The 12,451-nt window shown below is 41.7% G+C and overlaps 1 protein-coding gene across 3 annotated transcripts in view; it reads left to right on the top strand.

The window, feature by feature from the left end:
• The window catches only part of KANK1 (KN motif and ankyrin repeat domains 1), a 221,831-nt gene that overhangs the window by 69,271 nt on the left and 140,109 nt on the right, over positions 1-12,451 (top strand). For all 3 annotated transcript variants that reach the window (XM_055428336.2, XM_055428333.2, XM_055428334.2), the window contains exon 2: positions 7,689-7,814. The gene's annotated coding sequence lies outside the window, so the exon portion shown is untranslated. The remainder of the gene's footprint in view (positions 1-7,688; positions 7,815-12,451) is intronic.

The following is a 12,451-nucleotide window of genomic DNA, read 5'->3' as shown; positions in this document are numbered from 1 at the left end:
TTAATGTATTCAAGTATTCAGCCTGCAAGCCTGGAAAAAGGGGTTTCAGTGAGGCGCAATGTGGCAGAGGAGAAACTGAAATGGAGGGATGAGAGATCTGGTCAGTGGGGAGGGGTTTCTAGTTGAGCGCCTGGACTGTACTCTGTCACCTGCCCCCTCCACACCCCACCCCACCCTGGGTCTGCTTCTCTCTGGGCTGATTCAGTGCTCACCCAGCACACCCCAATTGTTAGCTTGATAACATGGTAACAGGGAAAGAATGGTATTCAGTTGGGAATCTTCGACTACAAGGAGTAAAACTGATTTAGGGAGCATTTTATCAGGATACGGAAGTACTCCAAAGAATCCAGGATCCTCAGAAACAAGCTGGAATCAAAAACAGGAAAGCCCTAGGAATTTGAAACGCTATGTTGGCTCTGTTGCCCTCAGCTTTATCTTCACCTTTCTGCTACAGACCGGCTCTGTCTGTGGTGCTGTTCACAGATCCATCTGCCGCCAGAGCCTGGCTGGCAGCTCCTCAGCCCCCATTTCCAAGCCCCAGAGGAGAACAGTTTTGCCCAGCCTGGGTCTGATGTCTTTAAGTGGTCCAGTGATCCATGACCGGTGATGTGTGTATGCACTGGGAGACAACATGGGAGGCCCACCTCTGACCCTGTGGCTGGCTCAGAACATTCCAAAGAAGGGAGTAGTTTGCGTAGAGGGGACAAAAGCATTCCCCCACACACATACCATTAACATATTGCTGTGGGTTTACTCATTAACCCCACTCTGGGGGAGTAAGCATCTTTGGCTCCAAGAAAATCTGGATATTGGACCTAAAAAACCTTGGGCCAGACTCTGAATCAGAATCATGAATTGCAGTGGATTTTCCAAAGTGACTACACTCCATGAGGCCTCATGGCCATCAGCAGCAGATGCCTCTGGGCCCCCTATCTCTGTTAGTGCAGACCCTTTAAACAGCAGGGGTGGTGAGCGAGGCCAGATGTTCTTGGTGGAATGCCTGCATAACGCAAAAGCCTCATGAATCTCTAAAAGCATTCTTTGTTCTGAATAACATTCTGATCCACTGGTGGAAGCCAACAAATTTAAACTAATATTATCAGGAAAATATGTAGGTTCCTAGAGCTTAACCCTTCTTCCTCATTTCCTCGCTCAGCTGTTAACTTGAATTGGAAGTCACTCTTGGTCCACATACTTGAGAGTGCAAGAAATAGTGCATTTTCCTGAATCCAGTTAGTTTTGACTGTAAGCTTCTGCTTTCTTAAGGCAGCAGGAAAGTAACCTTCATTAGACTTTAATCTCTTTCCTACACCACTCTCCCAAGGTTGTGCCAAGGTTCCAGCTTCTTACTATAATTCATGAGGTCAGGGAAGCACCCTGAGTCACCCATTGATACTGGTCCCCTCTGCTTTTGGGCCGTGTTTGAGGCTGGGGAGGATGCTTTTTCACAGCTGGGAGACTAAGCTCAGCATCTGGTCAGGCTTTGGGGGCTCTGACACATCTGAGGATGCTTCCAGGGAATAGGTATGATCCTCTGCTGATCTGAGTCCCACAGTCCTTCTCCAAGAATCTCCTCTTACTATGAAGGAAGATGGTGGTGGTGGTGGTGTTTCTCTCTTCTCAAACCCTTTTTTCCTTAAGGAAGCCCAACCACAGCCTCCCTGAAGCAGGGAAGCCAGAGCCCCCTCCTCATGTGAATGAGGAGAGTTCAGAGAGAAAAACATTGAGGAAGCCTCATGCCCTAGAGGCAGTAACTATCCAAGGGCTGGCTGCGGAAGACAGTGTGGTGGCTCTGCCTCCCCGCAGTCGCTCAGGAGCAGTCACCTGTGGGTACAGCCCCACTTCAAGGCATCACTTGCTCTTTCTCATGGTCACTAATGTATGGGTGCTGTACCTGCCCCAGATGGCAGGAGTTTTAGGCATTTGTTGTTGCTTGAATGTTTCCAAAACCATATTTTGTAACCCTGTTTACTCTAGAGGTATGCATGTGTGTGTGGTCAGTTGTGTCCAGCTCTTTGCGATCCCATGGACTGTAGTCCGCCAGGCTCCTTTGTCCATGAAATTTTCCAGGCAAGAATACTGGAGTGGGTTGCCACTTCCTTCTCCAGGGGATCATCCTGACCCAGGGATTGAACCCACGTCTCTTGTGTCTTCTGCATTGGCAGGCAGATTCTTTACCACTGTGCCACCTGGGAAGCCCAGTGCCAAGTTGCTTCAGTCCTGTCCAACTCTGTGTGACCCTATGGATTGTAGCCTGCCAGGCTTCTCTGTCCATGGGATCCTCCAGGCAAGAGCACTGGAATAGGTTCTCTACCACTAGTGCCACCTGGGAAGGTCAGAATAGCCTTCAAATTAGTGAGCATTTCTATAAATCTTTAGTGAATTTATAAAAGAGTGGGGGAAAGAGTCCCTTTTCTGGCAGTGGATAATTTAGTTCTGTTAATATTCCTTCAGAGAAACTTGTCTCCCTGGCTCACACATATGCACTTTTGCCCTCAGAGTTCTCAGTAACTAGACTAATTGTGAGTGCATTCAATTTCAGTGATCATATGCTTTCCTTTTGCCATTATTTTAGGCACTGCTTTGGCCACAGCACAACTAATGCATTAAAAAATAAAAATATTTTGGAAGGATATACTTAAGATTAAATCAAGGGAAATGCCATAGGAAATGGCAAAACATTAACAAAAAATATGTGGTCTTGAGCAGTCAGTATATTACATAGAATCTGTAAATGCCTCCTCATCTAGAATTTCAGTACAAGCTGTCCATAAAATATTTATGCAGCACAGTGCTGCTTCCACCCAGACAAAAGCATAGGTTCAGGTGCATGCTGTTACTACAGACATCACTAACGTATAAGCAACTTGAAGCACCTTTAAGAGTGTTTGGAATGTTAAAAAGTAAAGTGTGTGTCACGGGGTTCAGTTAGTAGTAACTGAAGAAGTGGCCTTGGTTCCTAAACAGAATTGTTTATTTTGTTGCCAGAATGGCACTTATTAGTAAAGTCACATCATAGAGGAAGGAGAAGAGAGGTTATTAATGTGAAATTTAAAAGAATAGGTGGTGCAGAAGCTAGTAACCTGGTTTACTGTTGGTACAGGGGCCGGAGTAGTTCCTGAGATGACTTTTAAGAAATGTTATTTAAAATACAGCTGAGAATAATTCTGTTATCAACTCTTTTTTTTTTTTTTTAGCATCAGTGCAAAGCTCATTTGTTAAATATCTGATTATAACTTTACTAGCTATACATGCTTAATTCATCTCATCTGTAAAAGAGGAATGATAATACTTGCTTAGTGGGCTCATTGTAAGAATCCAAAGAATAAGGTACCTTAGTTAGTGTTTGGTAAGAAATAGAGTTTTTTGAGTTTGTGTTTGTTTTAACAATAATTGCTTCCATTCATGACTTTACCTGCATTTTCTTTAATTCTTAAAGTAGACCAGTGAACTGGTGGACCATTTTAGAGATAAAGTTAAAAGCTGAAATTATTTGCAACACTTTTGTCAAATTTCATACATAGTATCCTCATATAAGGATACCTCTGTATCCTGTGATAGAGAGCCTTTCTGGTTCAAAAAAAGAGCCTGGAATTGGTTTTGTTCCTGATACCCAAAGGTTCCCAATTAGTATACCATCTTCTCTGCATTATTAAAGTACCAAGCTAATAATATCTTTCATAGATGAAGAGATGCTACAAGTAAATAAGATGGACACTGTAGCAGGAAAACAAAGGACATATACGAGAAGTGCAAAATAGTAAAAAATGTTCAACCTCAGAGATATGTTAATAATAGGGAACTTATGGAATCTGTAAGATAGTTTTGATAACGTTTAAAAGGAGTGTAGAGAAGTATACCACTTATATGCTACTCATATACCACTCAGACACATAGGGAGTGAAACATTCTGTAGGACACACTATCAATAATATCAAATGCATATTTTTTCACATTTGACCCATGACTTCCTCCCTAGCAAGTACTTAGTAGTGTGTTTGAGGATATCCATCTTAGCATTATCTACATATTAAAAAACTGAAAGTGACTTAAATGCTTCAGGGAGGTTTATTAAAATTGATGATTGTACATTCATTAAAACCGAAGGCATAAGAAGTTAATAAGTGACACAACACTTCCATCAATATAAAAATAAATGGGAAAAGCACGTTATAAAATAATGCCTAGAATTCATTTTTAACAAAAATTTAATATGCTTACACATTTATTATGTTTATGAATGTGACATCATCATATCAAAATAGAAGAGTAAAAAATGCTAATGGTGCTTAAATTTTCTTTGTTATTCATATTTGATTTTTATACACATTTGGTAAAGACCCTTAAAGAAAGAAGAAACATTTAAAGTTATCTTTTTGACAAATCAGCATATATTATGTAGGTTACCCAAAGGTAGTCATATGATATCTGACATGAATCTGGACTTTTGCTGTATTGATACATACTAAAATCTGATACATTTCAGCATATCTGATACATTTCCTTTTCTTTGTTAAATGAATAACTATCATTTATCTCGAGCAGGAAAATATAATTTAGACATTCAGACTTGATAGCATATAGCTGTTGAATGGTTCTGTAAGGTCTCTTAGAGAACCAAAATCAGGCACAAAAGAGTGGTGTCAGGAGAGAGAGGCTGGAAGGATTTGCATTAAATTATTTTCAGTAGCCAAGCTCTGTGTATATGGAAAGGCATAGAGCAAGGAAATAAGAATGAGAGTTTTTATCAGACTGTTAAATAAACTTCAGGGTAAAAAATGACCAGCATAGCCCTTTTGGCTTGATAATCACAATTCTTGACAGGAAAGTCTCTCCTTGTCTCTGTTGGCTTGCCCAGCTTCTTCTCAATCCTTTTCAGTCTGCATCCTGGACAAGCCCTATTGAAAACTGTCCTCAGGGGCCCTCAGTGACCTCCCTAGTAATTGTTACATCCAGGGACATCTTGTTAGTCTCCAGACACAGCATTTGAGGTCACTTGTCTTTCTTTGGGTTGATGTGCCTCTCTACCCCCACAGTTACTCTCCTGCCTCTGTAACCATTCTCTGTCTTTTTCATTGGCTCATCTTCCTCCATCTCCCTTGAACCTTCACTGTGTCTTGACTCATTCCCCTTAGAACCTTCATTTTCCTAGTGCTTCATCTTTTTTGAGGTAAAAGTTTAGCAGCTACTCTTTCCTCACTGTGAGTCATTCCTGCTGCTGCTGGGAGTTTGGGTCATAAAACGGTGTTTGGAATTAGAATATGTTTGCTTGGACTCAAAATCTACAGACACTGGAGACACTTAGAGGTCATCTCTGGCTCTATGAACAGACCCCAGGTTGCCTATGAATGGTCTACTTACTGATGATGGAATAAGCTCCTTCCATACAACAAAAATAGTGGAATTAATAAAAGAATCTTAGGTCAAGGCACTGCTGCTGCTAAGTCACTTCAGTCGTGTCCGACTCTGTGTGACCCCATAGACGGAAGCCCACAGGCTCTCCTGTCCCTGGGATTCTCCAGGCAAGAACACTGGAGTGGGTTGCCATTTCCTTCTCCAATGTGTGAAAGTGAAAAGTGAAAGTGAAGTAGCTCAGTCGTGTCCGACCCCTAGCGACCCCATGGACTGCAGCCTACCAGGCTCCTCCATCCACGGGATTTTCTAGGCAAGAGTACTGGAGTGGCTTGCAATTGCCTTCTCCGAGGTCAAGGCACAAAGGCTTATAAATTTCAATAAGCGTTTGTAGAGATGATGCAAAAAAAAAAAATACCAGATTTGTAAAAGCTTTGATGTAGTCCATGCCAAAATGAAAAGTTTAAAAAATCAAAATAGTCACTTTCCAGTTGGAGAGCTAAGCTCAATAAACTCAAAACAATGGCCAGTACCACTGAGAAACTGTGTGAGGGTTAAATTATCTCTAAGGTGGGATCTCTGCGTCTGTGAACCTGAGATGGGCTTCACAGAGGGAATGAGAAAAGCTGTGTCTTGTGTGGGGAATGATAGTTGTGAAACCAGGGCATAGGAGTATGTGTTCTCTGAAAAGTAACAAGACTTACCTGCCTAGGACAGAAGGTGTTTGTTGGAAGCTGGAGGAAGATAAGATAAAGTAGAGCCAGATTATGAAGGAACCTGAAAGCCAGCAGAGGGGTTTACATTTAATGGAAGAGAAATGTATTACGACTGTGGACATAAGAGATGTGGATGTAATAGAATGCTAGATTTGGAGATGAGAAGAACAAAGAACTTCAGAGTTGGAGGTATCCTGTGAGGTGGGGTTGGCTGACTAATATTTGCTGTACATGCTGTATGTCAGGTGCAAGATCTCATAGTTCTTACAGCAACCTTAGAGGTAGATGATATCATCTCCATTTTATACATAATAAATGAGCTCTGAGGAAATACAATGTGTCTGAGTTTTTAGAGTACTTAGGCCCGAATTGAACACGTCTGACTTCAAAGCACAATGAGTATAGAGAATGTTGAAATCAGTTCCTGATTTTACACTCAGGAAAAACAGACACAGAAGATAGGGGACTATCCAAGGTTACCCAAGTAATGGTATGAAAGCAGCTGGATAGGTAATGATCTGCAGAGAGAGGCCAGGATAGAGGCTGCTGTTATAAACAGGTGGGGGTGCCAAAGAATTTGGTACTAGTGGAGGCATGTTTTATTGTTGTTTAGTCACTCAGTCATATCCAAATCTTTTGTGATCCCATGGACTGTAACCCGCCAGGGTCCTCTGTCCTTGGAATTTTCCAGGCAAGAATACTGGAATGGGTTGCCATTTCCTTCTTCAGGGGATCGTCCCGACTCAGGGATCAAATCCACATCTCCCGCCTTGGCAGGCAGATTCTTTCCCATTGAGGTACCAGGCATAGGAGTAAAAAAGAGTGGAGAGCAGTAGGGCATTCAAGGGAAGGTGGTGGTGGGCTGATACTGGCGTGGGCAATGATGGAGGGAATGACATGAAAACAGTCCCAGAGCTTTAATCTAGGGGAACTGCGGTTCACAGTGAAAATCCTCAGTGGAGCCGATTTTCCGAGAAAGGCCATGTATTTCTTATGGGCTAGTCTGATTCTGAAATGACAAAGATACCAAATATAAAAATTTGTGAGCTGATATATGTACATATTGATGGATACATCGGAGAAGGCAATGGCAAGCCACTCCAGTACTCTTGCCTGGAAAATCCCATGGATGGAGGAGCCTGGTAGGCTGCAGTCCATGGGGTCACTCAGTTGGACACGACTGAGCGACCTCACTTTCACTTTTCACTTTCACGCACTGGAGAAGGAAATGGCAACCCACTCCAGAGTTCTTGCCTGGAGAATCCCAGGGACGGGGGAACCTGGTGGGCTGCCATCTATGGGGTCGCACAGAGTCGGACACGACTGAAGCGACTTAGCAGCAGCAGTAGCAGATGGATACATGAAAAGAAGTACATGAAGTACAAGTGAACTGATGGTGAGACACCCCAAGAGCTAGTGACTAGCTTTAACCTAAAGGAAAGGAGGTATGATGATATCCTAGGCTTTTTTAATTCTGGTCTGCCACTTCCACCTGCAACCAGAAGATGCCTTAACCATAATAAACTGCATAGCTGTCTTTAGTAATTGATTCCCCTCTCCTGTTGGAAAGGAGTATTGCCCCATCACATTTCCCACAGTGAGACTCTTTTTTTCTTTCAGAATGATTGTCACTGTACTGGATGGACTGCTGAACTATTGAATTACTTCCATCTTTTGACCACACCAAGAAATTGTCCATGGAGTTGAGATATTTATTGCAGTAATTTCTGGCCTTACATACTTAAGGTAAGGTATACTTTTTTCCCATATAACTATCATGAAGTTGTCATGTTTTTCTTCTTTAACTTTGCTTTTTAAGAGACATTAATCTATTCTTTTCTTCTAGCTTTTATGCTCTAATAATCCCTTCAGAGTGCTCTTAATCTGAAAATATATGAGTGCAGAAAAGACTTTTATATAATGAAATATGAGCAAGCTGTTTGAAAAATAAAGGGGGAAATGTATTACTCTTCAGATTAAATCAATAAAAGTACCCCATTTCCTTAAACACAATATGCATAGACTGGGTTATACTAGAGAAACTTAATAGATTGAAAGGAATATTTATTATTAAGGCTACTTGGAAAAAATGAAGATGCTTAAATGTTAATATATTGCTGGCTTTGTTCAAATAAAGAGAATTTAGAAAATACAGAGAACTTAAAGAAATCTGCTATTTCGCTTCCAGAGATAACCAGAGTTAAAATTTTACTACATTATTTATAATACTTTTTTTACAACTATTTGTAATGGGGTGTGTGTGTGTGTCATATGTGTTAACTTGTTATATTTTTGCAAATGAGAAACATTTATCACAGGCTTACTCCATACCAGGCTCTGTACCAACCACTTTATATACATTACTTTATTGATTCTCACAACCCTGTGGGGTTGGTGCTTTTCTTATCCCCATCTGTACACGAGAAAGTTGAGGCTCAGAAAACTTAAATAACTTACCATGCTCAGAAAACTGGTAAACCTACTCAGAACTTGAACCAGTCATTTGCCAAAGCCCATACCAACAGGCTTTTTTACATGCTTTTTTCTTGACAATGTGCTTTGCCTTCTTTTCTACAGCATCATTTCACATTATATGGTGTTCATTTATATTGGTATGCATTGGTTTCTCTACCTCATCTCCTTTTGTTGGACATTTGCTTGTTTTTCCTTATTTAGTTTCAGAAACAACATTGTAATAACATTTTTTGTGCACGTCCATGATTGTCTGTCTAGGGCGGATTGCTGCAAGTAGCATTGCTGAGTCAGCCCACGGTGTGGGAATGAATCCCTCAGGTGTTTGATGCATTCTGCTAGTTGCCTTCTCAAAAGGTTGTGGGAGTTTATATTCCCACCAGCAGAATATGGAAGTACCTGATGACCGTAAGTCCTCAATAACATAGGTAGTTGGCAAATGAATAATTTCATTTGCCTTTTTAAAAGAGTGCAGGTCAGGTCCATCTTCTTGTCTCTAATCCTTTAGAGCCTTAGCCTCCTGACTGGTTTCTCTGCCTCCACTGTAGACTTCACTTAGTCATTAAAGGCATTGCAGGACAATGGGTAAAAACATGGACTCTAGGGCTAGATGCCTGGGTTCAAATCATGGCAGTTTTGTTCTGCCTCAGTTTCCCCATCAAAAAGTGGAAATAATAATAAAACCTTCTCTGGGGTGGTACTTGGGGTTGCAAAGAGGCAGACACAACTGAGCGATTGATCAGCAATTTTAGAACAAGTGCATGACTCCTGGAATGAGCTCAGTAATTGTTGGCTACTGCTGTTGTCTTCCAAAAGTCCAAGCTCATGTAACTAAAAAACCATAGATTATATGCAGTTGACCCTTGAACCACATGGGTTTGAACTGCATGGGTGCATGCAGATTTTTTCAGTAGTAAATACTACAGTACTGTATGATCTGTAGCTAGTTGAACCTGCAGATGTGGCACTCTGGATTCTGAAGAAGGCAGACATGGATGGAGGGCCGACTATAGATTTTTGATTGTGTGAAGCATTGGCACCCCTAACTCCCATGTTGTTCAAGAGTCAGCTGTACTTGTTTTAAATTAAACGTGATCATTACCGGATTAGTAATTCACAGCAGAAACTGGAGATGCTGACGTTGTTATTACATGTTAACACCATGAGCAGCCTGAAGGTCAGGCTCCCTTGATGATGCAGGGTCAGGATATTGAGGGGAGAGAAGTAACAGGAATAACTAGAATGTTAAAAGTGCTTTATAAGCTCACAGAGCACTTTTACATGCATTGTCTTGCTTGATCCTCAAACATAACTGAGGGAGGTGGAGCAGGTATTGTTAACCTTGTTTTACAGAGGAAGAAATTGACTTGGAGGAATTAAGAGACTTGTTCACTTGAGGTCATGCAAGTGGTCTCTGGCTGAGCTGAGTGTGTGCTCCAGGCCTCTGACTGTAAATCTGTACTCTTGATGCTCTGGGACACAGTGATAGGCCAAAGAGGTACAGGTGTACACCTGCCCAGGTGTGGAAACATACCGGGAAGGGAAGGAGCAAAGTGGGATGCCGTGGGAGGAGGCAGCAGAGTGGGGTAAGGACATATTGAAAGGAAGGCAGGGAGGAGGGAGGAGGGAAGTGAAGGGAAGGGGGATGGGTGGTGAGATCAGGAAGAGAGCAGGCAATTGAAGGGGCCAGGACTGCAGGACCTGGGCTGGCTGAGCATCTGGAGGGAGAAGGCTCCTTCTTTGCAGCAAGCAGGGAGGGGAGAAGGGAGAGACAGAGGACAGAGACCTCTGTCTTCTAAGGCAAAGGAGATGAGAGCAAAAGTAAACAAATGGGACCTAATTAGACTTACTGCCTTTGCACAGCAAACGTAACCGTTGACAAAACGAAGACAACCTACTGAAGGGGAGAAAATGTTTGCAAATGATATGACCAATTAGGGATTAATATCCAACACACATAAACAGTTCATACAACTCAACATCAAGAAAACAACCTGATTAAAAAATGGGCAGAGGACTGAATAGACATTTTTCCAAAGAGGAACACCGTTGGCCATCAGGCACATGAAAAGATGACCTAACCTCACTAATCATCAGTGATATGCAAATCAAAGCCACAGTGAGCTGTCACCTCACACTTGTCAGAATGACTGTCATTAGAAAGAACACAAATCACACATGTTGTTGAGGGTGTGGAGAAAAGGGAACCATCTTAAGCTGTTGATGTAAATTGAAGCAGTCAGTATGAAAAACAATAAGGGAGTTTCTCAAAATAGAACTCCATATGACCCAGCAGTTCCACTCACGGGTATATAAAAAAATACAAACACCAACCAAAAACATAAATTCAGAAAGATACTTGTACCCCACTGTTCACAGCAGAGCATTATTTACACTTGCCAAGATATGGAAGGAACCTAAATATGCATCAGCAAATGAATGGATAAGGGTGTTGTGTGTGTGTATATATATATATATACATACACACACACACACAATGGAATGTTTGTAGAATAACTGAATGAATAGCAACACCTCTAACTACAAGACTGCATAGAAATCTACCTGTATTTTCTTATTGTAGTTTTTATGGCTCTGTTTCTCATTTTAAAGTATTTCATCTGTATGAAACTATTTGAAGTATGACTTGAGATATGAATGAAAATTAATTTTTTCCCTAAAGAGTAGCCAATTGCAATCTTCGTAATTCTTTTAAAGAGAGGTCCGACCCAAACTACAGTCCTTAGGGACTCCAGTGTTGTTTTTTGTTTCTTTCCTTTGTTTTTTTTCTCCTTGGGTAGTCCTTTTGCAAAAAGTAAATACAAAAACTATTCATTGACTTAAGCCAAATTCCTCCTGTGTATGCTGGCCCACCATCAGGAGGGATGCTTCTAGGTTTACCTACCATGTCCTAGTTTCCAAGAGGAAGGAAGACATGATGTTGCCAATTTAGGGACTTGTTCTATTTGCTCAATATCTTACGTTATGAATGTGGTTATCTGAGGAGGCTTTACGAATAGCATAAGAATGAAGAGAAGTGAAAAGCAAGGGAGAGAGGGAAAGGTATATCCAATTAAATACAGAGTTTCAAAGAAGAGCTAGAAGAGACAGGAACACCTTCTTCAATGAGCCATGTTTGATAATAGAAGAAAACAACAAAAGGGGAAAGACTTGAGTTCTTTTCAGGAATATTGGAAACATCAAGGGAGCATTCCACCCAAAGATGGAAACAATAAAGGATAAAAATGGTAGAGACCTAGTAGATGCTGGGGAGATCAAAAAGAGATGGAAAGTATACATGGAAGAACTGTGTAAAAAAGATCTTAATGAACCAGACTACTATGATGGTGTGGTTAGTCACCCAGAACCAGACTATTCTGGAGTGGGAAGTCAAGAGGGCCTTAAGAAGCACTGCTGTTAATAAAGCTAGTGGATGCAATGAAATTCCAGCAGAACTATTCATATCCCTAAAGGAGGATGCCATCAAGGTTTTGCATTCATTATGTCAGCAAATTTGGAAGACCCAGCAGTGGTCACAGGACTGGAAAAGGTCAACCCTCATCCCAGTCCCCAAGAAGGGTAGTACCAAAGAATGTGCTAAACAATGGACAGTTGCACTCATCTCCCATGCTAGTAAGGTCATGCTTAAAATCTTGCAAGCTAGGCTTCAGCATCGGAGAAGGCAATGGCAAGCCACTCCAGTACTCTTGCCTAGAAAATCCCATGGATGGAGGAGCCTGGTAGGCTGTAGTCCATGGGGTCACTAAGGGTCGGACACGACTGAGCGACTTCACTTTCACTTTCACACATTGGAGAAGGAAATGGCAACCCACTCCAGTGTTCTTGCCTGGAGAATCCCAGGGACGGGGGAGCCTGGTGGGCTTCCGTCTATGGGGTCACACAGAGTCGGA

The sequence above is a fragment of the Moschus berezovskii genome, chromosome 7, assembly GCF_049115385.1.
Source record: "Moschus berezovskii isolate FMDL1 chromosome 7, NW_MosBer_1.0, whole genome shotgun sequence".
NCBI lineage: Eukaryota > Metazoa > Chordata > Mammalia > Artiodactyla > Moschidae > Moschus > Moschus berezovskii.
The sequence above is the reverse complement of the archived record's forward strand: the minus strand, read 5'-3'. Positions and strand labels throughout refer to the sequence as shown.